This window comes from Pseudorca crassidens, chromosome Y (assembly GCF_039906515.1).
Source record: "Pseudorca crassidens isolate mPseCra1 chromosome Y, mPseCra1.hap1, whole genome shotgun sequence".
Classification (NCBI taxonomy): domain Eukaryota; kingdom Metazoa; phylum Chordata; class Mammalia; order Artiodactyla; family Delphinidae; genus Pseudorca; species Pseudorca crassidens.
Window position 1 is genome coordinate 4371422 of NC_090318.1, and position 26241 is coordinate 4397662.

Below are 26241 nucleotides of genomic sequence, written 5' to 3' on the forward strand. Positions count from 1 at the left end.
CCAATCAAAAAACGGGCAGAAGATCTAAACAGACTTTTCTCCAAAGAAGACATACAGATGGCCAACAGGCACACGAAAAGATGCTCGACATCGTTAATTATTAAAGAAACGCAAATGAAAACCACAATGAGATACCACCTCACACAGGTCAGAATGGCCTTCATCAAAAAGTGTACAAAATGCTGGAGAGGGTGTGGAGAAAAGGAAACCCACCTACACGACTGGTGGGGCTGTAAACTGGTGCAGCCACTATGGAGAACAGTATGGAGGGTCCTTAAAAAACTGAAAATACAGCTACCAAATGATCCTGCAATCTCACTCCCGGGCATATATCCGGAAGTGACATACACCCTCATTCGAAATGATACATGCACCCCAATGTTCATAGCAGCACTATTTATAATAGCCAAGACATGGCAGCAACCTAAGTGTCCATCAACAGATGAATGGATAAAGAAGATGTGGTACATATATACAATGGAATACTACTCAGCCATAAAAAGGAATGAAATCGTGCCACTTGCAGTAACGTGGACGGACCTAGAGATGATCATACTAAGTGAAGTAAGTCAGAGACACACAAATATTATATGATATCACTTACACGTGGAATCTAAAAAGCTGTACAAATGAATTTACATACAAACCAGAAACAGACTCACAGACATAGAAAACAAACTTAAGAGTTACCAAAGGGGAAAGTGGGGGGACAGATAAATTAGCAGTATGGAATTAAGCAGATACAAACGTAAAATAAACAACAAGGACCTACTATAGCACAGGGAACTATATTCAATATTTGTAGTAACCTATAATGGAAGAGAAAATAAATGATTTAAGACATAACCTCCTGAGATAATTAATCATGAAAAATAATGCTTATGAAGATTTGCACCAATCCTAAAGAGGTTTTTGCTACAATATTTTGGGAAATGTGAAGTTCAGAGTGGCACAGATATATTGGGTTGGCCAAAAAGTTCGTTTGGGTTTCTCCATATCATCTTACGGCCAACCCAATAGATATATAGTATGTGCCTAAATAAAGATATGGATAGAGATAGAAATATGGATGTAATTCAGACATAAATACAGGTAGGAACAACATGATATAAGTAACAGTTACAGACATGATATGGTTATGATATAGATTGATATAGATGATACAGATACATAGATACTGATGGAATATGCATGCATATATATACACATATATTTATACACACAAAGATGTACATATAGACAGATAACTAAAATATTAAAATATTCAGATAATTAAAATATTAAAATGTATGAAAAATTCTGAGAGAAATTACACAAGTTGTTTAGTGTTTAACCACTGGTTTATGGAACGAAGATTGATGTTTACATTTTTTTTCCCCCAAACTTCTATATTCCTATAACACTCTTCATCCCTTCTTCGTAAAGAAAATCACACTGTCCTTAAAATCTCCTTGAAAAGGCTACAGTGTGCTTTGATGACTTATTCATAAAATGGACCCACAGAATTCAAAAGAGAAGGCTTCTGAAGATACCCTTAAGCGATAACCACCTGTGTGCATATTAAAATTTTATATTAAAACCCACACCATAGTGTTAAGAGGATGAGATCACTTTTTAAAATATCGATCATGGTGAAAAGACGGCCACGCGCCTATGGGCATTTCGGAACCTAACCTCCACGGGGTGCCAGTGGAAATCTGGTCCGGAATATGTTCCCTCAGCTTTATGCCTTTTGACAGAAAACTATTCGGACGAGCTGTGAGAAGACGTGAACCCCAGGCCACTCTGAAGCTGCGGAAAGGGCGCCTTGCTTGCTGCCCAGGAGGGCTACAGGTTAATGCAATGAGGGACCGTGCAAAACACTGTGGACTCTGCCAGTCCGCTGGGGTTTCCAGATGGAAGGCGGCCGTCCTGTAAGCTGCATACCCCCCAGTCCAGCGGGCTGAGCAGAGCTGACCCACACAAGCGAGAGCCTCAAGCAAACAGCAGAGTCACGTTTGCTGTCCCAGACCTTCCAAGAACAGAATCCTCCTTCCACGTCCAAACCCTGGATGGGAGTTTTCCTCTAGTCCTTCTACAACGGAGCATCACTTAGCAACTATCAAAATGCAAAGACTCTTAGGTGTCCAAGCGATAGCAACAAAGTACAGTAAGTAACCAACAGAGTAACAGCGACACAGTATTGGATTGTAATCCTACAATGTAGTTAGTATCCCAAGCATACAGTAAATATCCATGAGTCCCGACAGATATGAAGGAATGAGTCAATGAATCAATAAATGAATGAGGGAGAAGGGACAGATCTCCCTTTCAGAGGAGTTCTAAGTAACTGACGTCAATACTCCATCATCCAAGACATGCAGCTGAATCGCCCCACCTCCCCACCTGGAGGCACTTAAAATGACTGGCTGCCAAAGAACAGACTATGAAAAGGTGAGGCGGGTGGTGTGAGTCCACAGTGGAAAAACCCACTACCTCGGCCAGGGGATCAAGGTCAACATCAACATGTTGAGAGGCTGTGCCCTTGACAGGATGAGAAAGGCAGCTGACTTTTGCGGGTTCCCTCCTCCAGAAATGTACCCCAGCCTAAAACATCACACAAACTGCAACTGGGAGACTTCCTACGTAATATCGCAAAACTATTAAAATCATGGAAAACAAGGTCACAGAACAGAGGAGAAGAGGGAAACATGACGGCTAAATGCACCGTGTTGTGCTGGAGGCGATTCTACGACAAAAAGGGAGCATTAGGTAAAAACTGGTGAAAATCACATCAGGTCTGGGGCTTACTTAAAAGTATTGTGCCAGCGCTGGTTCCTTAGTTCCAACAGATGTCCCGTGGTAAAAGAAGACATTAAGAGGATATGGGGTGAACAGGCACTCTCGGTACTTTCTTTACAGGCTGTTTTGTACATCTAGAACTATTTTTAATTAAGCTTATTTTTAAAAATGAAAACAGTACAGGCATACCTCGGAGATACTGCAGGTTCAGTTCTAGACCATTTGTGTAAAGCAGGTCACACAAATGTTTTGGTTTCCCAGGGCATATAAAAGTGATACTTATACTACACTGTAGTCTATTGAGTGTGAGACAGCATTGTGTCTTTAAAAATAATGTACAGACCTTAATTTTAAAATAACTTACTGCTAAAAGATGCTCTCCATCCTCTGAGCTTTCAGCGAGCCATAGCAGTAACATCAAAGATCATGGGTCACGGATACCATCACACATACAGTCATAATGACAAAGTCTGGAATACTGTGTGAATTACCAAAGTATGACACAGAGACACAAAGTAAAAACATGCTGTTGGAAAAATTGTACTGAGAGACTTGCCCGACACAGGGTTGCCACAAACCTTCAATTTGTAAAAACAAAAAACAAAAAACAAAAAAACACAGTATCTGTGAAGTACAATGAAACCAGGTCTGCCTGTATTGCAAAACTGTCCTAAAGAAAATAGGTTTCTATTTTGTGAAATTCATCAACATGGAAGAATCGGAGTGAGCATTATAATCTCAGTGAGGCTGGGACGCTAACTTCCCACACTGAAATGTTCTGTCCAATGGAAAAATCAGCTTGTTTCATCCTGCAGAATCAAAACCCCATATAAGCAATAACAACATCGTTAAAATTTTTAAAAAATGCTTCTTACTGAAGTGAGAAAGGATTCATCTCAAGTGTGTTTACTTTAAAGCATCAATGGAAAAACAGCGGGTCTCAGACACTGAGATCTTTACGTAACCCTAGCTCTGTGCTCAGGTTCTTAGGTGGGTAAGAGTAAAAAAGCATAAAAGGGCCATGACAAAGCAGGTGCACAAAGGTGTGACACTAACACTCCAGGCTTCTTGGACGCACATTACAACAAACCGTTATCCAAACATACGGGGGGTCATGGGGACCTCCGTGGTGGTCCACTGGTTAAGAATCGGTCTTGCAATGCAGGCGACACCGGTTCGATCCCCGGTCGGGGAACTACAATCCCACATGCCGCGGGGCAACTACTGAACCTGTGCACTGCAACAAATGAGCCTGCGCGCTCTGGAGCCCCAGTGCCACCACTAGAGAGAAGCCCACACGGTGCAACGAAAAGCCCACGTGCCACAACTAAGACCCAAGGCAGCCAATAAATAAATAAATAAATATTTAAAGAGAAAAAACAAAAACATGGGGGTCAGGAGGGGACCATGTTGATGCATAAGGTAGAATATTATGTTCATGGTAAGTCAGCATCCCCTTATCCCAATGCCTGTTTCCCTTTGGATCAGCCCTCGGATACAGGTGAATCCTCACAAAAATACACATTCTACCGAGTCACCTCCCTACTGGAGAGTCAACAATGGCCCTGGAAACTCCTCAAGGTGAAATGACACAGACCAGCCCCTGTGAGTTGACTGACCTTCCTGTTCTGCCTTCTCTCCCTCCATGCAGAGGAAGACCCCTATGTTCACCAGAAAGAGGGGCTCCTGGTGCTTTGTGCCTCTAGGACCCTTTGGCTGTCTTTAAAATTTAGGGGATGGTAGATGTTTCTTTCCTCTTGAGTCTATCTCAACGGACTAGAAAGACATGAACAGAGAAGTAGAATCCACTAGCGTTTGCAGAGATGAAACATACAAAGTTTCCATCTTGGACAAAACACTATGGGGAGGGACTTCCCTGGTGGCACAGTGGTTAAGAATCCGCCTGCCAATGCAGGAGACATGGGTTCGAGCCCTGGTCCGGGAAGATCCCACATGCCATGGAGCAACTAAGCCCGTGTGCCACAACTACTGAGCCTGCACTCTAGAGCCCACAAGCCACAACTACTGAGCCCATGAGCCACAACTACTGAGCCCACATGCCACAACTACTGAAGCCCACGTGCCTAGAGCCCACGCACCACAATGAAGAGCAGCCCCCCGCTCGCAGCAACTAGAGAAAGCCCATGCGCAGTAACAAAGACCCAATGCCACCAAAAACAAACCAAAAAACAACAACAAGAAAATCCTACGGGGAGAGAGGAGACAGCATCCCTAAAAAAGTTTCATCCCTTCCTACAAATGTGTGAAACATGGCAAGGTGTAATTAACAAGTGCAATTAACTAACGTTTCAAAAAACTGCAGAGGCATTGGGTTCTTACAGATAATCAAGAATCAAGAGACAAGGAAGATCAGAGGCAGCTAAGCTGCTTTCATAGTAGTAACTCAGGAAAAAAAAAAAAACACACCTGCGTTTCAAGTAACAAGTTTTGCTTTCAATTCTGGAGGGTTTTTTCCCTGTGTCCTCCCCTAGTTCTTTTCGTCAGATTTCTCTTTTTCCATCGCTGTGGCACAAAATACAGAAAAGTAGGTTTGAAAATGATTATGTGCTTTGCTTTATTAACGTTTTTGATGATGTCTCTGATTTCATATGCTTCTCATAAAACTGGCAAAAATACAGATATCAAATTCTGAACTTTCAGGTATTTAATCTTCATTTCCAGAATAGTGTTTAAAAGTACTGTCCAGCTGTGTGGTTTGGGGATAAATCACTGGACCTCTGTGTGACTCAGTTTCCTTCTGTGTAAATGAATGAATACAAATGATTATTCAGTTTCTTTCAAATCCTCATAACCTGTGATTCTAAGGTATTTTCTTATTTTATCACAAATAGCCCAACCAACTATACTTTTTATATTTACTATAGGCAAGTCAATCATGGTCTAAGCTCATTTTTATATTCCTGGAATTAAAGGTGGATAAAAAGGCATACTTTCCTAGAATTATTGCATCTTCCATCTCCCCACCCCATAAGCTGTAATAGCCCCCCCAAAAATGTATAGTATCTGCTTGAATACTGTTTTGTTTTTTTTTGCAGTACACGGGCCTCTCACTGTTGTGGCCTCTCCCGTTGCGGAGCACAGGCTCCGGACGTGCAAGCTCAGTGGCCATGGCTCACGGGCCCAGCCGCTCCGCGGCATGTGGGATCTTCCCGGACCGGGGCACGAACCCGTGTCCCCTGCATCGGGAGGCGGACTCCCAACCGCTGCGCCACCAGAGAAGGCCTTGAATACTGTTTTTAATTTGAAGAGAGGATTTGTTTTTCCTGCTGAGTAGGTTTGTAAGGATATCAGACCAGAGGAGGAACAGCAAGGAGGGGAAACAGCTGTGTTTCAACTGACCTGCTCCGGTGAGAATCCCAGCACCACTGAGACCCAGAGGGAGCCACCTGCTCCCCTACCCTGGCCGTGACATCCGCAGCAACATGTGGGTAATTCCCTCTGAAGAAAGGCCACCCTCAAGGGAAACCGGAAGAAGTAAGGACCATCGCTTGGGAATAGATAGTTGTTTCAACACCAGTAAATCCGGGGATGCCCACCTAGGTGTGACTAAACTCCCCTGGGCTCAGCTCCACGCTTCAGGGATGCCCTTAGGCCCCATTAGATGCTGTGGGTTTTAAGACTGGGCTGTGCAAGGAACACCAAAGATGACAGTCATCCACCAGAAGCTAGGAAAGAAGGACAGAACAGATTCTCCGTCACAGGCTCAGAAGGACCCAACCCTGTGGACACTTTGATCTCAGACTTCTGGCCTCCAAAACCCTAAGACCATACATTTCTGTTGTCTAAGCCAGTCTGTGGTATTTTGTTACAACAATCCTGGCAAATGAATACAAACACTGTGTTCTTTTTTTTTTTTTTTTTTGCGCCATGTGGGCCCCTCACTGTTGTGGCCTCTCCCGTTGCGGAGCACAGGCTCCGGACGTGCAGGTTCAGCGGCCACGGCTCACGGCCCAGCCGCTCTGCGGCATGTGGGATCTTCCCGGACCGGGGCACAAACCCGTGTCCCCTGCATCAGCAGGCGGACTCTCAACCACTGCGCCACCAGGGAAGCCCAAACACTGTGTTCTTTAATTCTTGAACCTGATAAAAATGTTAATCGCATTTGGGGCATTTTCAAAAGGAGGTTTATCTCCAAAGCAATTTCAATACCCTTCTTTCATTTTACCTTCATAAGACCCTATTAAATAAATAGATACTAACATTCCAGTGTTAAAAAAAAAAAAAAAAAAAAGACTGGGTTGTGATTTCTCTAAATTAACAGCATACAGGGGGTAGGGGAGGGGAGATACAGTTCACAGTGAAATATAATTTTTCAAATTCCTTCCCCTTTCACTTTTCTCTTCCTTCAGTGACATTTAAAGAGAGAAAAGGTAAATACACATCTTGGAATGATTTAGCAATAGAAATGTTAACAGTCAAGTTCTGTCAATACAAATAATGCATTTGGATTTTTCTGCTGATTCTGTTATGGTATTGCACAGTGCAGAGAAACTATTGTCTTTTTATTTAAATCTTCAGGAAGACATGTGCCGCGATAAAAAGTTAGCTATTAATATTTATACATGTGTCAATATATATGTATGTGTTTATATAATTTATATCTGTCAATTATATATAGACATACATCTATTGATTTAATCCGGTCACATCTAAATGAACAAAAAATTGGCTGGCTCTACAAACGGCCAACATGTATCCTGGTATTTTATACATATATTCATAGAACTGAGTAATTTCTTATCAATTTGGATGTGATCAGATTAAACACCCCAAAACCTGTGAAATTAAGACACATGCTTACTGATGTTATTTTAATATAATTTTGATAAATTTTAACAGCTGATTCTTGTTATTCATCAAAGGGAGACTTTTCAATCAATATAATCATCACATAAATTCGTGGACATCACTTTATCTGTGAAATTGTTTTAGCAGAATCATCACGAAACACCTCCACTCAAATCCGAAGCGAAGCAATGTATAAAGTACGCGTTTCTCCCCATAATATGCTGCTGTTTCCATGATTTCCACCATGAACCAAAATTGTCCGAAGACGCATGCTGAGATGGGATTTTTCCCGGGATAGGCATTAAGACTCTCCTCCATTGTCGTATTTTTATAACAGCTCTATTGTGACGCATCTACAACTCACCTACCTATCACCCTTTCACTGAGGCTGGATGGTTTTATGTTCTTAACACACTCACATTTCTCCCCCATTCTGTGTTGCCATCATAGCTTCTCTGTCTGATAACTTCCTTTGTCTTCTCATTTTAACTACTATTTAACTTTGTGTAACTGTTACTTTTCCCTGACCCTCGTATTCAGGGAGAAGTCTTTTCTCCTGCCTGGCCTGCTGGGTGACATCACAGCTGCTAACCCTCAGCTCTGTGCTAAGAGGCAAAGATCAATCCATAAGGAAGGTTTGTGCCTTGTGTTCTGTATTTGGTTTTTGTTTTCAAAATGTCCTCTCCTTTTCCATGGTTCTGGTTCTCCAGGAGTACCAGTTCCAAATAATTTTCTGTACTGTGATCTGAACTATTCCAGCGTAAGCTTGGCTCGCGGGTAATGATACAAGATGTAAACGCAGACAGACCCAGCCTGCTAGCTAAGGGCTGGGATACAGGTACCATCCCGGGCATCCACGAGGACATGTAGCCTTCTTTTCCCCGAAGCCCCTGGTTAATCCTCTGGTCCTTTACCAAATCATCTCTTTGCTAATTAACCCTAGTAGCCTGTGCTGTTGAAGAAGCTAAAAATTTGAAGGTATGTCATCTCCCACTGAAAATTATAAAATTCCCTACCTTCTCAATATTTCAGCTTTATGGCCCTAATGATCTTGCCTTCAACTACTTAAAGAAGATTTGAATTAAGTTGTTATTTTCCTTAACACTGGATATAGAACATGAGAAATTCAATACACACCCAGTACAACACACGGACACACAGACACACACACACCCTCCAGAAGGGAGATTCTGACAGAAAACTTCTTTGTTGTTAACTTTGAGTCTGTTTCCTGTCTTGTCGTGCCCACCCATCCCCCACATACTATTTTTCCTGGGGAGCTTTGTCACATGGATAGTACATGAAAGATAAACAACCTGGTCTTCTTTATCTACCCCATGTCTCAGCCCTCAATCAATGCTGGATAAGTGAATGAAACAAACAAACAAAAATACCAGTAAGTTCACTTTTCCCGATTACCTTGGCAATTTAAACACTTTCAAGTAATCTTAGATCCCCTTACCTCTGTGTCAGTAAGATGTCATGGAAGCCTGCTATGTGATTCCAGTTAGGTAATTTGGGTAACACTTGTTCCAAAGAATCTCAAATTATGCTACGTCTCCTGAATTCATCAGTGTGAGGCTCTTCGAGTCCTTAATGTGTCTGTTTTCCATGTAGAAGTCAAGACAGGGGTATGACAGGTATTAGAGAGGCTCCCAATTATTTGATCTGGGAGCCTCTCTAAAAGAAAATCACTTAACGAAGATGTGGTATATATGCATAATGGAATACTACTCAGCTATAAAAAAGAATGAAATAATGCCATTTGCAGCAACATGAATGGACCTAGAGATTATCAAACTAAGTGAAATAAGTCAGAAAGAGAAAGACAAATACACAATATCACTCTGTGGAATCTAAAATAATACAAATGAACTTATTTACAAAACAGAAACAGACTCACAGACATAGAGAACAGATTTGTGGTTGCCAAGGGGGAGGGGGGCTGGGGGAGGGAAAGACTGGGAGTTTGGGATTAACAGAGGCAAACTATTATATATGGGATGGATAAACAACAAGGTCTGGGCTTCCCTGGTGGCACAGTGGTTGAGAGTCCGCCTGCCGATGCAGGGGACACAGGTTCGTGCCCCGGTCCAGGAAGATCCCACATGCCACGGAGAGGCTGGGCCCGTGAGCCATGGCCACTGAGCCTGCGCGTCCGGAGCCTGTGCTCCACAACTGGAGAATGGGAGAGGCCACAACAGTGAAAGGCCCGCATACCGCAAAAAGAAAACAAACAAACAAACAACAACAACAAAAAAACAACAAGGTCTTACTGTATAGCACAGGGAACTATACTCAATATCCTGTGATAAACTGTAATGGAAAAGAATATGAAAAAGATTGAATATATACGTTTAACAGAATCGCTTTGCTGTACAGCAGAAATTAACACAACATTGTAAATCAACTATACTTCAGTAAAATAAATTTTTAAAACAGACAATCCCTGATTTGGGAGCTCTTGACAAAGACCTTAACTAGCTGAAAAATAGATTATACGAGGGGTGGTGGAGTTTGAGAACGTTATCTGTGATTTGACAATCTTTCAGACTCCAGTACATCAGAATTCATGATATTTTTCATTATCACAAAAAAGCTGAAATGTCTAACTTGCTTATTGAGTTTTATAACGACTATAGAATACAGTCATTAATTCATGAGGCTAGATCCACTACCTTATGTTTAAAAAAAATATTTGATGGGCCCTCAATTCTCTGTTGAATCAAAGTAATCTGTTTAAATATGTATTCGCTCACACAATTTACTTAAAATGAAAATTAATGTTTCACAAATATACGGTTTGACAACTTTTAAAAATATAAGCAGCTAAACAAATAGGGCATGTGAAGAATTCTATTAAGTTGTCCTGGAAAATCTTCTTTGCCATTTCATTTTTCTATTCTTTCCTGACTGATGGAAAGAATTATTCTCTATCTAGTTACCTTCATTGGTCCTTTAATGCTTTAAGGGGACCTCTGAGTTCTCGTCAGTCAGCAAACAGAAGAAAGTGAGGGGGGAGGGGGGAAGGGGGAGGGAGGGAGAGGAAGAGGGAGGGGGAGAAAGGAAGGGGGAGGGGGAGAAGGAATGGGGAGGGGGAGAGAGGAAGGGGAGGGGGAGAGAGGAAGGGGGAGGGGGAGAGAGGAAGGGGAGGGGGAGAGGGGGGAGGGAGGGGGAGGCGGGGAGAGATTAAAGAAGGAAAAGTCCATAATACGTACCAGAAAACAGGCAGGGGTGATACACACGTGAACTAAACATCTTAACAACTTATTTATGAACATTCACACACAGGCAAGGATTTTTAAGGCAGCATATGCCTAAATCATCTCAACATTACCAGGGCTAAATTTCCTTCCAGGCTTGCAACTTGGACATGCTCAAGAAAAGTGATGAATGAAAGAAGGAACAGGAGTCAGAAGCTAGTTTCCAGAAAAAGATGCGTGTACCTCAGTCACCGAATTTCTTTCTTGCCAAGGCTAAGGAGCTCCATTCCCGAGCCTACCATATTGATTTCCCATCTTGAGCAAGGCCACACCAGACACCTAGCCCAGAGGATCTAGCCCACAGATGCTCAGATGGAGAGGCACGGCAGCCACCACCACCAAGCCGTGCCCGTGGCGGGCAGCACTGATTTACTGTGGCGTCTGTCCTGCTGAGATAGATTCTCGGGTCTTGTGTTCTAGGGGCAGAAGACGCCTATCCATCCAGGCAGGAAAGATACAGGGCTTGACCTGATACGTATGTTCCCACTGACATGAGGTTGCTTACTAATTATGTTTCAGTGAGGGCTCGAATATGCTTGTTACCATAGTAACATTAATAACGCCTCAACTTCACTTGAAGGCGAAAAGGTAGTTTCTGTGGACCATTAAATGTAGATTCTGGGGACCAGCCTGGAAGTGGTCTTACCAGATGTGACACAGTTTCTTCTGGAAGATGCACATCAAACTATCTATTCATCCATCTATATATGTAGTCTCTACTTGTATTAATTTTTTTTTTTTTTTTTTTTGCGGTACGCGGGCCTCTCACCGTTGTGGCCTCTCCCGTTGCGGAGCAGAGGCTCCGGACGCGCAGGCTCAGCGGCCATGGCTCACGGGCCCACCCGCTCCGCGGCATGTGGGATCTTCCCGGACCGGGGCACGAGCCCGTGTCCCCTGCATCGGCAGGCGGACTCTCAACCACTGCGCCACCAGGGAAGCCCTGATTTTATATATATACATTTAGTTCTTATATAAGTTAAATATGTATATACATTATGTAATACACAATTATATTTATATAATACATTGCATGGCTAAATGAATTATTTTCATTATCTACATAAAGGCTCTCCAATGAATTTTAAGATAAAGCATGTCTTGGGACTTCCCTGGTGGCACCGTGGTTACGACTAGGCACTCCCAATGCAGGGGGCCCGGGTTCCATCCCTGGAACTAGATCCTGCATGCTGCAACTAAAAAAAAAAAAAAAAGAGAGATCCCGCATGTGACAACGAAAGATCACGCCACAACGAAGATCCTGCACATAAGACCCGACCCAGCCAAATAAATAAATAAATAGATAGATAAATATTTTTTATAAAAAATAATAAAGTAAAATAAAGCACGTTTTGATGAGTCTTTGATCAATTATATAAATTGTATGCAAATACAAATATATGAAATGCATAGTGTATACTATAGATAACCCACAAGGACCTACAGTACAGCACAGGGAACTCTACTCAATATTCTGTAATAACCTATAAGGGAAAGGAATCTGAAGAAGTGTGTATATATATATATATGAATGAATCAGTTTGCTGTACACTTGAAACTAACACAAGATTGTAAATCAACTAAACTTCAACTTAAAAAATGCACATAATTATATAAATATAGAAATACAACATAGCAATAATTATATACATACATATTTAAATGAAATTTAGCTAGTTTAGAGGATGAAGTCTTTCTAGATATGATCTGACAATAAAACGACCCTGTGAAAGAAATAGCTTTGTGATGTTGTGGCTCTAACTGTCCTGAGACCACTTGGGTCCACACGCCAGCCTACTGACATGTCAGGGACCTACGCCTGTTTGCAGTCTACGTGCAATCCTAGTTCCAAAGAACCTGAGCCCATGGGCAAAGTGACAACCCAGGACAGGAAATCCTCTGGCATCAGTTCACGGCTGCCGTGGCCTTCCTGTGAGCTGGGGTGTGTCCGTGCTTCTCGGTAGGTGCACCGTGGATGAGTGCTGTATGTGAAACTGGCATGCAAAGGGAGTGCGGGAAGGCAGGGACCCCAAACCACAAAGAGACTATTATGAGCTTCTCAACTTTGGGGACTTCCAGTTTCTCGGTGTTCATGGCAAGTGAACTCTGGGTTCGTCTGCTGTGCTGATACGATGCTTCTTCGACTGCGCCAGGAGCTTTCGATGGCGACAGCCTCTCCACAGAGCCCTTACCTACCAAGAAACACCAAGGCGTGCATCTCCTACCAGGCAGATAAAAGGGTTATTTAGTTTCGCCTTTTTAAAAAAAGAGTGTCCAGTGTGATCCTTGCAAACATTGTCAATGTCTCCATCCCAGTATGTAACCTGGAGGAATATGGATGGACATAAAAGGGCAGCGTGTTATCACTCCTACCATATAGATTATTTCACCCTGGACCTTACGATGATACCTTGTAAGAAACTCCTACTCACGTCAGAAGAGAAAGCTTCAGGGAAAGTTAGAGAAAGCAGGTGCTTGCCCCTCAACATGCACTCTCAAATCATTTAGGTCTCAGTATCCTGTCATAAACCATCGTGGAAAAGAACATGAAAAAGAATATGCATACATATGTATAACTGAATCATTGTGCTGTACACACGAAACTAACACAACACTGTAAACTAATGTCTTCCCTCTCCAATGAGGAGTCTTTTCAGGTCCGTCTCAGGTAACTTACATCATGAATTTTCTAATATCACTTATGTTCGGTGAATGACAGAGAGAAGAAATGGAAAATGACAAAGACAAAAATCTCATTTTCCATTTTGGTACTTTGTTTTTTTGTTTTGATCTAATGTGTTGCCGTGGCTGAGAAAAAACATTTGATGCAAGAAATTGCTCTTGGTTATGCGGGTGCATACAGGCATACCTATGTGTATAAATACACAGAGACACACACAGACACGCTTCCCTTCTTACCACATGCCTTTAGGCCATGAGGGAGTATGCACCCGCGTGAGAAAAGCAGTTAACGGTGACATACTTTATACGCTTGAAAAAACGTGTTTCCTCAGACTCACAGATACAGAGAGAACAAACGAGTAACCAGTGCAGAAAGAGAAGGGGGAGGGGCAAGATAGGGATAGGGGATTAAGAGGTACAAACTACCCTCCTACTCCTTCGGTGGGAATGTAAATTGGTGCAGCTACTATGGAGAACAGTGCGGAGGCCCCTCAGAAAACTAAAAATAGAGTTACTATGTGAGCCTGCAATCCCACTCCTGGGCATATATCCAGAAAAGACAAAAACTCTAATTCAAAAAGATACATGCACCCCAATGTTCATAGCAGCACTATTTACAATAGCCAAGACATGGAAGCAACCTAATGTCCATCGACAGATGAACGGATAAAGAAGATGGGGTACATATATACAATGGAATACGACTCAGCCATAAAAAGAATGAAATCATGCCATTTGCGGCAACATGGATGGACCTAGAGATGATCATACTAAGTAAGTCAGACAGAGAAAGACAAATATCATATGATATCACTTACATGTGGAATCTAAGAAAAGGATACAAACAAACTTATTTACAAAACAGAAACAGACTCACAGACATAGAATACAAACAGAATACACTTTGCTGTATACCTAAAACTAACACAACATTGTAAATCAACTACCCTTCAATTAAAAAGAGGTACAAACTACTATGTATAAGACACATAAGCCACAAGGATACATTGTACAGCACAGGGAACTATAGTCATTATTTCAAAATACCTTTTGATGGAGTATAATCTGTAAAAATATGGAATCACTATGCTGTCCACCTGAAACTAATAGAATTATGTAAATCAACTTAAATTTTTTAAAAATGAGTTCATCGCTGCCCACCACCTGGCCCATTCACAGAGGGTACTCGAGTAGGAAAAAACTGAAAACACTATAGGCACTCCATCTCAGTGGGTTCTGGTCTCCACACACACACCTCCCCAATGCCCCCGGACACCCCCATCCCCATTGGTTGTTTCTGAGACCACGGTTTGACACTGCGGGCTGAGTAGCTAAAGCTGGCGGACCGTCAAGGTCACATAATCCACGTCCCTGCCACAGGTCTAAACCAAACACTGGTGATGTTGATAGATGAAACCCGGAAACTGACACCATGTGCAAATCCCATCACCGCTGTAAGAACAACCAAAGAGATCTTTTCCATGCCTCGCAAACATAAACAGCGACTCACGGTTAATACAACTCTCATCACTGCCCATCACAGTTTCTTTCACTTTCTTTTTTTTTTTTTAAGGATCCAAAAGCTTAACCAACTTTCTTTTTCATGTAGAAACATCAGAGGTGAAATTCCCCATTTCAAAGAAGTGCACTTGGCAAAATACGACTTCTGCCCCCAACACCGCCCCCCCCCGGAAAAAAAGTTCCAACCAGCCAGACAAAAGCAAAAACGGTTACCAAAGGGGAAAGCGGTGGGGGGGATAAATTAGGAGTTTGGGATTAGATACACAGCACTATATATATATATAAAATAGATCAACAATGAGAACCTCCTGTAGAGCACAGGGAACTACACTCAGTGTTTTGTAATAACCTATACGGGAAGAGAATCTGAAAAAAGAATATACACATATATATGTATAACTGAATCACTTTGCTGTACGCCTGAAACACAACAACTATACTCCAATTTAAAAAAAAAAATGAGAGATGAGTTGGGATGAGGGTGGATGCCTGCAGAAACCCAAGAGAGTCCATTTCACAGAACGAAAGAGTAGAATGGGGGTTGTCAGGGGGAAATGGCGAGTTACGAATCAAAGGTCATAAAGTTTAGATAAAGCAAGATGAGTATCTTCTAGATCTTCTGCACAATATTGGACCTACAGTCCACAGGACTATACTGTGCACTTAAACATGCGTTTAAGTGTACAGTAGAGTGGATTCTCGTGTCACACGTTTTTACCACAAAGCAATAAAATAAAAAAACATACCCTTGGGATGATGACTTTGCGATGGAAGGACGACTTCATCATCCAATCAGGGATTAGCCTCTGGAAACCAAAATGATCACCGATATCAACACAGCAAACCAAGAAGGTCCAGTTGCCATCCAAAAAAGAGCGCTCTGTTACCTTGGTAAATCACTATTCATACCACACACGTTTTAAATAAGACCACCAAACAAAACTCTGGGTTCTTTCCCTTCATTTCCAAAGAGCTGTGAAAGCACATGCCATTTCCTTAATACCATCCTGAAATAAAGATCTGCCTCCGGTGAGGCCCTGTAGGGTTTATTCTTCCCCACTTCTTCCCTAATACGGTTATTCTTTTCTCCTCTGGAATCAATTCAACAAAACCTCACCTTACTGTACATTTCACGTTTGTTGGGGTCTGGTTCGTGTTCGGTCAGGCACCCCTTCTGGGAGGTGCAGGGGGGTTGGGGGCTGGTGCAGAGAAGATGCTCATTCTGGAAACTGGCCAATTTCCACAGGCAGGTGGCGCTCAGGGGTTCCACACACACCTGGGGCAGGTGATCTCAACAGTGAATGTCTGAAGTCTGAAATCAGAGCCCTAAGTGGCCTGGCTATTCTCCACTCATGTGCTGATTTCATGAGTCCTTTATTTCCTTTTTGTGTCGTACACCCACTGCAGACATCAATCCTTCTCAGAGGTATTTGTTCAAAGCCTATAAATGGCCAACCTCAAACTTCTAGGCGGTCCCACTGTTTTTTTCTCCCTTATTCACTTGTCCTACTCTGCCCGCCCCCAAGAAAAAGGAGGAAGGGTTTCCCATCCCGCCACTCACGGAGCACAGAACAGAAGAGGCTTTGAAAGGCCAAATGTAGGTTGTTTAGAGAAAAATGACAAAACTGGAAAATATTCATGGCGTGAATGGCCCATGAATGGTTTGCAGCCCACAGCAGATGACCTAATTGCCTAGAACCACGTGGGCTCAATTTTGAGATTTTTCACTGTCTCCCCTTATCCGGCCCAAAGCGGAATATCTGGTTTGAAACTGGTAGCTGACAAGTTTAAGAAATCAGCTGTCACTACATCCAAGGCCTAGTCTGTCTTCGAATTTTTTAACATAATTAAGCGGAAAATGAAGTGTCTCTTCTGAAAAGATACAGTAGCCAGGATATTTTTTTTTTAATTGGGCAACTGACTTAAACTAAACCCTGAGCATATTTTTCTCATTTGGGAATAAATGTATACCCTTAAGCATCAAGAGCGTTATAGAAAGTATACGGTTGTGGTTGATATATTAAAACTCCGTTCCTTGCCCTTGACTTTCACATACAAAATTCAGCTCTCAGCGGGTTTGGAATTTAAGTATATTTTAACCAGAGAAGCCTGTCATCAGGGTGACGGCATTAAAGGACTTTAAATATTTTCATACGGTGGCTTCACTGGAATCACATCAATTCTGTCAACAGGTTGCATTGTTGACAATACCTAGCTGTGCAATAAAGGTTTAGAATCTGGAGTACCAATTAAAACGGAAGAACAGTAAAGCCACGCCAGACTCTGTGCACTTGAATATTTACTTTTGTGAGAACCGTCTCTGGGTTTTTTTGTTGTGGTCCAGGCATCAAAGCACAATATTCTAAAGAGTTCTTAAAGAGATGCTTGCACATTCTGAAAGCAATGTAATGTGTATAGAGAGGAAACACTCTCATCTTTGTACAGAGACCAAGAAGCTTTCCACAAATTACTACAAAGGAAAAAAACATGAAAAGGCCAAGTTCAGAAATAAAGAAAAACCCCACATACTTACTGCGGGTCTACATTCCAGGCCCCAGAAAGAGAACTTTTATATTGCCCAGGTCTATTCACTTGTAAATTCCAGAGCGTGGCAAAACCTGCTCTATCTACCTTATGTAGCAAATCGTCACTTATCAAGTATCATATCTATTTTTAGATTTGGGTATAAATTAGCTGGGTTTAGGGCCAAATGTACATTCAGCACTCTTTTTATTTAGGGGGAAAAAAAAATACAAAGGAAAGCAACAATTCTTCCACCAAAGAAAAACGTGTCAAAACACCTTGAAAACAGCATCAAAGCACAGCCATTAGTATGAAAATGCAATTATCATTAACTCCCTGCTCGAAATCATTCTGGTTTCCAAAAAATTAAACCTGTCATTTTAATCCAGTAATTTAAAACTGATGAAGTAATTTTCCACTTGCTACTTATTGGCCCTCATGATTTTCTTACATGTCAAGGAAAATATTCTTTAAAATTGCCAAATATATATCTCTATATATAGAGAGATAAATATAGTATAGATATATAGCTATATCTCCAAGTACATTTCTTTGGGTAATAGAATATTGAAGTTTTAATCTAGAAAAAAAATAAATATTTGCAGAGGCCTCCGTGAGATTCTTATGTTCTTACTTTAGGGATGCATTTTTAAAATCCACATTTTTAAAATCTGGAATTAAGGGATGAATGCAGCCATGTGCCAAAACACCCACCACCCCCTACACACACACACACACAAACACACACCTTCTGCTGCATCTACACGAGGAAATCTACCCTGAGGATTTTCAAGGCTGGCTGTTAACCTCTTTCCAAAGCCCACTAAAGGCAACTAAAGGCATGAAAAATTCCCCAGCCCCTCAATCTGCCCCCAGAAAGATGCAGATTTCTGTGCCACAGGACCCTTTCTCCGGGCTCTCTCATTCTCTAGGAAAAACGCTAAGCATCGCCATTCAAACTACGCCGTTCTCTTAGCAGCTGAGGTTGCTTTGTTCTGATGCAAAGTCAGGTCTTGAAGCCCCGGTTAATTTCTAGCTGAAGTATATACCTACCAACGATGCCTTATGCACGCACTCCTACGTTGCCTGCAGAACCCTACACAAACTGGAAATTCTGCTCCCTCAGGATAACTAAGTCTCCCCAAACTTTCTTTTCTTTTTTCTTTCTTTCTTCCTCTGCGTCCCGTCCCTTCAATCGTGCTAAAGGCTGACTCCGAAAAGGAGCTAGCTCGTACCACCTCGCATCACAAAATGCGTTAAACGCAGCGCGCTCAGGATGTGGAAGCCGGGTCAGCCAGGGGACCCCTTCAGACAGCCTAGGCTATGAGCACAGAAAGCCGTTTCCCCGCAACTGAACAAGTAGGAAAAAAAAGAAATCAAAGGAAGAATCCACACTACCACCTTGTGGATTCCGCTCGCAAGAACAGTACCTGCTGAGTTCGATACCCGCCACCGGACACACCTCACCCCAAATCTCCCAAGTTGGGTCCACATGACGGAGGGCGAGCCGCGGGCCCGGCTCACGGCAGGCGCGCGCGCGCTCTCGGCTTCACTCCTGACGCGCGCTCCCAGCGCGGGCGCGAGCCGCCTTCCTCGGCCCCCCGACGCGGCCTCCTGCACCCCGCCCCCCTCCCGCCGGCTCGAGAGAGCGGCCTCGTGGCTCCAAAAATAGATGAAAAGAGGCCCACACCTGCTGGTCGGTTCAGAGAAGGGAGTCACACCAGAGGAAAACCCGCAGCCAAAAAAAAAAAAAAACACCCACAAAAAAACAAAACAGAAAAGGGAGAGGGGCGGGAGGGAGGCAGAAGAGGTCCTCCGGACGCCCCTCGCCCTCCGAGGGGGACTTCCGTTCCCAGGGCGGCCCCGGCCAGGCCCCGAGGGTGCGCGGGGGGACCCCCGGCTCCCGCCCTCGCCGCTTCGGGGAGAAAGGATGCTGTGTCTGGCGGCGGGCAGGCTCCGGAATGGTGGGCCGGGCCCAGGGATGCGCGGGGCCCCGGGCCCGGATCCGGGGGCGCACCACTCGGGGGGCCCGCCCGGGAGGGCCGGGCGGAGAAATCCAACCTACCGGTTCTCGGAGGGACGAAGAAGCCGGGGGAGGGGAGGGGTGCGGTCGGGGACGGGCGGGGAAAGAGGGGGCGTCTGGGAGACTGAAGGGTGCCCGCGCGCCCTGAAGAGGCGGCGGGCTTCCCGGAGAGCCAGAGCGGGAGGGAGGGAACACTCGTGGGCTGGGGTCGGGGTGCAGCCGGGACCTCGGCCTCTCCTCCGGCCGCCGCCGGCCCGCGACCCCCGCACCGTCTGCGGCCGAGCGGTACGCCGGTTCGGCCCGCTGGAGCGGGACGGGGGTCAGGCCGAGCCGCGCGGGAAAGGGCAGGGGGCGGCGGCGGGGCTCCGGATGAAATCGGCTGGGAAAGCGTGGGAGGCGGGCGGGATCTGACGCGCGGGACGGCTGCGAGCTTTGGGAGACGGCGGGGGGGGGGGGAATGGAGCGAGGGAGCGGGGAGGGTTGTCTGTTACGTGGCCCAAGGCGCTGCGGGTGGTCCGCACCTCCGAACCGAGTCCCCGGACCTCCTCCCCCCGCCTCCGGCGAGAGGACCGGCCCGCCGTGCTTCCCGCGGGCTCTCCTCCCGGATCGAGGGTTCTCCGTGGGCACCGACGGGGGTCCGCATCCCCGGAGACCCCGGCTAGGACGCCCAGCGCCGGTCCCCGCAGATACCAACTTTTGTGGTCCTCGGGGAGAAGCGGGCAGCTCGGGGACGGCGCTCGGGCGGCAGCTGCGTGCCCCGCGCAGACGTGCAGGCCAGACCCAAAGGCTCCCGAAGCAGCAACGCCACCAACCGCCCTCACTCCTCCTCGCGCCCTCCATCTCCCGCCGCTTGCCTTCCCACAGCCCACACGCACGGGTGAAGGGCGGATGGCAGTGGGAGGGCAGGTGGCCCGCTCCCCAGCTTTGCAGAAACGGCGCTAAGCTATTTCGTCTTCACCCGGGGTCTCCAGCGCGCCCGGGTCGCTCCCCAGCAAAGCCCAACCAGCCCCTCATCAATCACGTGCGTTATTTCGTGCATCACACAAGCCGTCATCTTATCCAAGGCCAGCAGAGGAAGGAGGGGGGGAAAAATCGCTTAATGCAAACCCAGCCAAGCCTGTTTTCCTTTTTTCTCTCTGGTTAACCCAAAAAAATGCACCCCGGGAGGTGGTAGCTGACAGTTTCCTTAAAGAAGAAGGAGGAGAAAAAAGCCCGTGATGGCTCACAGTTTCCAGAAGTGCTCCTGGCTTCCCCGCCAGTCCTGCTTTGCAGACATCTGGCACTTCGCTCGTTCTCTCCCTGTACTGCAGATGTATTTTTTTTTCCTCCTGTGTCTGCCACACTCTTCTGTTTATTTGTATGTAACAGAGCGCTATTTTGTAAACACCTCACACACGGCCCCAGAGCCGTTCAGATAGCTGATTGCAGCAAAACGCTTCCCAACCACGGTGGTCCCAATTTTTTTAAGTCGTAAGAAAAAATGTACTGTTTCTGTAGAGATGTGTACGAAGCTTGCACAGGACACGCCGTACATATATGTCCACACTCCCACCCACACCTAAGAAACGGAGCGACCGATGGAAGAAAAAGTGCTATGCAAATTTTCAAAATTTAAAAAAAAAAAATTTTTTTTAAATGTCGGATGAAGTGGAGCGCAAACGTTAGCAGTCGGGCTTATCATCTTTTGCTGGCAAGCACACGAGTCAAAACGTTAAATAGGCTTAAAAAAAAACCCCACAGACACATCTTAAAACGGCACCTACCTTAGCCGTGGAAAAGCTGCATCGGCTGTAAGTGTTCTTTTTATGCATCCAGATTTTTCCAGGGACCGAGGCTATGATTCAGGAGGATGTACTAAGTCCAAGCGCCTTGGCTTTCTCGAATCTCAACTGGATTTGCTCCCCCGAAGAAACGCGAGGACCACCGACACTGCCGTTTGCAGGAAATTCGTTGTTTCTATCCTAGTCTGATGGGGAAGAAGAAACAGGAACACAGCCGGAGAAGGAAGGGCAGCGTTACGTCTGAATAAGAGCTCTGTATGTAGAGACAGAGACCCGTCTGCAAGAAAAAGAGAGATTGAAGCGAGAGGTCCTGATGGTTCCCAGCTCCCCCCTCTGCTATTGGACCAAACTGAATGAAATTTACAAAGCCAGCAGCCAATAGATCCCCGCGGTCGGCCCCATCGCTACAGAAACCACATCCACGGCTACAAGCGCATGCAAAGAGCAGCTAATCCCAGTGCAAACCAGCTGGAACAGAGAGATTCTGGTGCCGCCGGGGTGGTGGAACAGGTGAGCGCGCGTCTCACTGGGCCACCGTGCCAGAGCGCACGGGAAAGCTTCCCTGCCCTCTCCAGATACCCTTCGGAGACACCACACACGGTGCCGTATTTGCAAACACCATTAACCCTTTAAGGCTATGCTATCCAAGGGTGAGTGCCAGCCGTGCAAGCTCTTCCCCGGGGGTCAGGCTGACAACTGTGTTACTGTTTCTGGATGGTATTCGGCTTGTACTGGGAAACAGTGATAGACAGATAGATAGATAGATAGATAGATAAATTAGCAAAATTAGAATGAAGACCTGTAAAGGACAGAACCTCTTTTATGCCCAGGTGATGGGTTAATACATTTTGGGTTTTTTTTTTTTTTTTTTTTTTTGGTTGCGTTGGGTCTTCGTTGCCGTGCGTGGGCTTCTCAATGTGGTGGTTTCTCTCGTTGCCAAGCACAGGCTCTAGGCACATGGGCTTCAGTAGTTGTGGCTCGTGGGCTCTAGAGCACAGGCTCAGTAGTTGTGGCACACGGGCTTAGCTGCTTTGCGGCATGTGGGATCTTCCCGGACCGGGGCTCGAACCCCTGTCCCCTGAACTGGCAGGCAGATTCTTAACCGCTGCACCACCGGGGTAGCCCCTGTTTGTTTCTTATACAGTAGTGGTTTTGATGAATAAAATACTGAAGAAGTTTCTAGCACCTGCGAGTTGTATTGAAATACCCCTCTTCACTTTTGGGATCCAGGATTTCATCTTTTCCAGCCAACTCAGAATTTGGTAATAGGACCTGGTATTTATCACTGGGTTCGAGGTAGCTGGCTGTCAGCTGCGTGATGTCCGAAGCTCCTCTCTCATAAATCAGGGAAGGCTATAGAGTGCTGTGGCAGTCTGAACACAGCTTCTCCAACTAGACTGCTTGGGTTCAAGTGGCATATGACCTTCGCTGTGTGTTTAAATACTTCGTCTGGGTTTCCGCCTCTGTAACGTGGAGAAGACAAGTAATCACCTTGTGATATCCTTGTGATGTGATATGTGATACAGGACTAGGCATGCGAGAAGCTCCAGATAAATGTCTGCTTTTCTTAACCTTATTTCACAGGCCTAGGGACTTACTTCCTGAAGGAAAAACATAATGTCTTCTATCCATAGGACATCCTCACAATTGCTTCTGCATTTAGGCAGCGAACTCAGGCATCCAACCTGCTGTCATTATTTGATGTGATGCCACAACTAGGGATTCCTCAGGAGTTTTAAGAGAAGGGCTCTTGCGGAACATAGCCAATAGTGGGGAAGGTGATCAACACTGATTTAGGAGACCTAGCTTCAGACCAAGTGTCTGAACCCTGCTAGCTTTAACCTGTTGGAAAGTCCGTTAGGTTCTGTGAACCTTAGGGAATAGATCCTTTAAACAGTGATTGAAATAGCTCTCTGTGGTTCCTTGGGACAAATAAATGAGATAATAGGCACGAAAACATGCATCACCAAGAAGATGTCTATATATATCATACATACAGGTACAGAGAGAATGCTATTTTCATCACTGTTATATATACACAAAATATATAATCTAATAATAGAAGAAACATACATATGTTTTATATAAATATATATTTTTCTTCTATTATTTAATAATTATTGAAGATCCAATAACATAATAGTATCGCTAATAAGTATAGTTTTTCCCCCAAATTAGTAACACACATAACTGTAGACACAAAAATATATAGACAGATATATATATACATGTATAGACATCTATTCTTCCCAAAGTAGGGTTTAGAAGCAGAGACTTCAGTTAAACACAATAACTTAGAGCAGGCCAGAAAGTCACTGGCTTTACTGAGAAAGTGTGAATTCACTGATTTATTTATAAATTTATCAAGTATCTCTTGAGCACAGGCATAATCCGAAGCACTAAGAATGCATTTGTGAGTAACACACATCCACGTATTTTTGAAGAAGCATACAGTCTAGTGGATAAGGGAGCCAACAGCATAAGAAAAGAATCATCACCAGAAGGTGTGAAAATACCTATGATGTATGAATTCACAGGCATCCATGCAGATGGAAATGATGGAGAAAACAGTGTCCGGAGAAAGAGTGCTCTCAGCAGAGAAGGAACCGTAGCAGAGAAGAACAAACCTGACTCCCTGTCCAATCTATTCCATTAGCTCTAACCTTTGTGCTCTGCTGTCTGTGTTTAGTCAGACTGGCTCTGCACCTTTTGTAGAAGAAAGCTGCCCAGAGCCTGAAATATACATGACAGCATTCTCAAGGCTCTGCCTCCCAGGCTTGACCATTAAAGGCATAATACAAAGCTGCAGAACAGAAAATAACAATTGTGGGTTGTTCCCTGGCGGTCCACTGGTTAGGGCTCAGTGCTTTCACTACTGTGGCCTGGGTTCAATCCCTGGTTATGGAACTGAGATTCCCACAAGCGGTGGCGGAAGGAAGGGAGGAAGGAAGGGAGGGAGGGAGGGAGGGAGGGAGGAAGGGAGGGAGGGAGGGAGGAGGGAGGGAGGGAGGGAGGGAGGAGGGAGGGAGGGAGGGAGGGAGGGAGGAAGGAAGGGAGGGAGGGAGGGAGGGAGGGAGGGAGGAAGGAAGGGAGGGAGGGAGGGAGGGAGGGAGGGAGGAAGGAGGGGAGGGAGGGAGGGAGGGAGGGAGGGAGGGAGGAAGGAAGGGAGGGAGGAAGGAAGGGAGGGAGGGAGGGAGGGAGGAAGGAAGGGAGGGAGGAAGGGAGGGAGGGAGGGAGGGAGGGAGGGAGGGAGGGAGGGAGGAAGGGAGGGAGGGAGGGAGGGAGGAAGGGAGGGAGGGAGGGAGGGAGGGAGGGAGGGAAGAAAGAGAAAGAAAGGAGAAGGAAAGAAAAGAAAGGAAGAAAGAAAAAGAAAGAAAGAAAGAGGAAGGAAGGAAGGAAGAATGACCCTATTGAGATTTTTTAAAAGTACTTAAAGAGCCAGAGTATTATTTTAAGAAAAAGTGAACGTATACTTTTATGAGTTTATAATTTCCCCTAATCCCAACTTCCTCACGTAATGCCAGGAAAAGCAAGAACCCAACTTAACCATTGGGAGGACAGATTGTACGATAATACAACAACAACAACAACAAAGTTATACAGTTTTAAATCCGGGGTTCTTGGAAGAGAGAATTCTTCATGTTTCCATTTGAAATCTAATTATGGAGTATGGCGAGTTGGGGAGACATGTCATAAAAAGGTATTAACAATAGAGTCCAGAGAAGGACCCACTGCTATAGGGCTGGATTTGATTCATAAGAACAGGAAGCAGCCGGAGAAATAATCTATTAAGTACCATAGCTCCCTCTGATGAGTGCAGCAACCTTGAACGATTCTAACTTACATTCTGATATAACGTTCGTGTTCCCATGGGCCTGACGTGTTCAACCCTAAATGCGATACTGCCTAAGCCAGGTAGATGATCAGGCAATACTAATGCATATTGGCTCTGTTAGTACAATGGGAAAAATAAAATAGAACTATGATTAGGTAGGATAATAAACATTAGTGCAATACTAATATATACTATTTGGTCTTACCACACACTGTTGGAGATACAAATATGAATGACCTGTAAGGTGCTTAAAATCTAAGGCGGTGATAAAGCAGGCTCTTCGATTACTAAAATCCAAGGTAGTATATGGTCTGTGCCATCTTAGAAGCATATGAGAGGCATAGCAGGCTTCCTGGAGGGACGAGGAGAAAATTCTTCAGAGATAAACAAGGTTTTCATGGGGAACTGGAGAGCAGAGGTGGGGAATCCCTCCAAATGAACCAAGTCTGGAAAAAAAAAAAAAAAAGACATGGAGCGGGTAGGGGCTCTGAAAGTTGAAGGTACCTAACTGTGAGCCAGGTGGCTTGTTTAGCTAGCCTCAGTCCATCTTACTTTATACTCCAAAGTTCCCGAGAAACCTTGTCCTTCCAATGATACAAAGTAGACTTCAGACCAGTTGACCTTGAATTATCGTGAATTCCAGGTTAATGTCAAATCACTTAAATGAGGTTTTCACATACTAGTTTACTAGTATGTACCTTTTCATACATGTAAATATCATTATAGAAATTTAGTTAGAAGAGACACAGAGATGGACCCCATTGGTTTTGTGGGTGAAGTGTTTTCTAAGCTTTAACGAGAGATGTTCAAGTTTATATTTTCCAACAAGAAGGTTGTACATTCCCCTAATTCAATTTTTGCATGTGAGAAGTGAAAAAAAGAAATCCTCTTGGGCCGGAGTCTGCTCCCAGGCCCTACCATGCCCTTGTCCTTCTGACTGTTACTTCAAACCCCCCAAAACACCATTAATTATGTAAGACGCATATACTGTGTGGCACTATGCTCTGACTTTCCGTCTGATTTTTA

At 44.5% G+C, this 26241-nt stretch overlaps 1 protein-coding gene across 5 annotated transcripts in view; it reads right to left on the bottom strand.

Moving 5' to 3' along the window:
• The window catches only part of LOC137217802 (neuroligin-4, X-linked), a 344507-nt gene extending 322563 nt beyond the window's left edge, over positions 1–21944 (bottom strand). For 2 of the 5 annotated variants that reach the window (XM_067724760.1, XM_067724761.1), the window contains exon 1: positions 21363–21944. The gene's annotated coding sequence lies outside the window, so the exon portion shown is untranslated. Of the gene's footprint in view, positions 1–20120; positions 20431–20474; positions 20609–21362 lie in introns of those variants that run through there. The other 3 variants (XM_067724764.1, XM_067724762.1, XM_067724763.1) reach the window with 3 other exon arrangements.
• Between the last annotated feature and the right edge of the window lie 4297 nt (positions 21945–26241).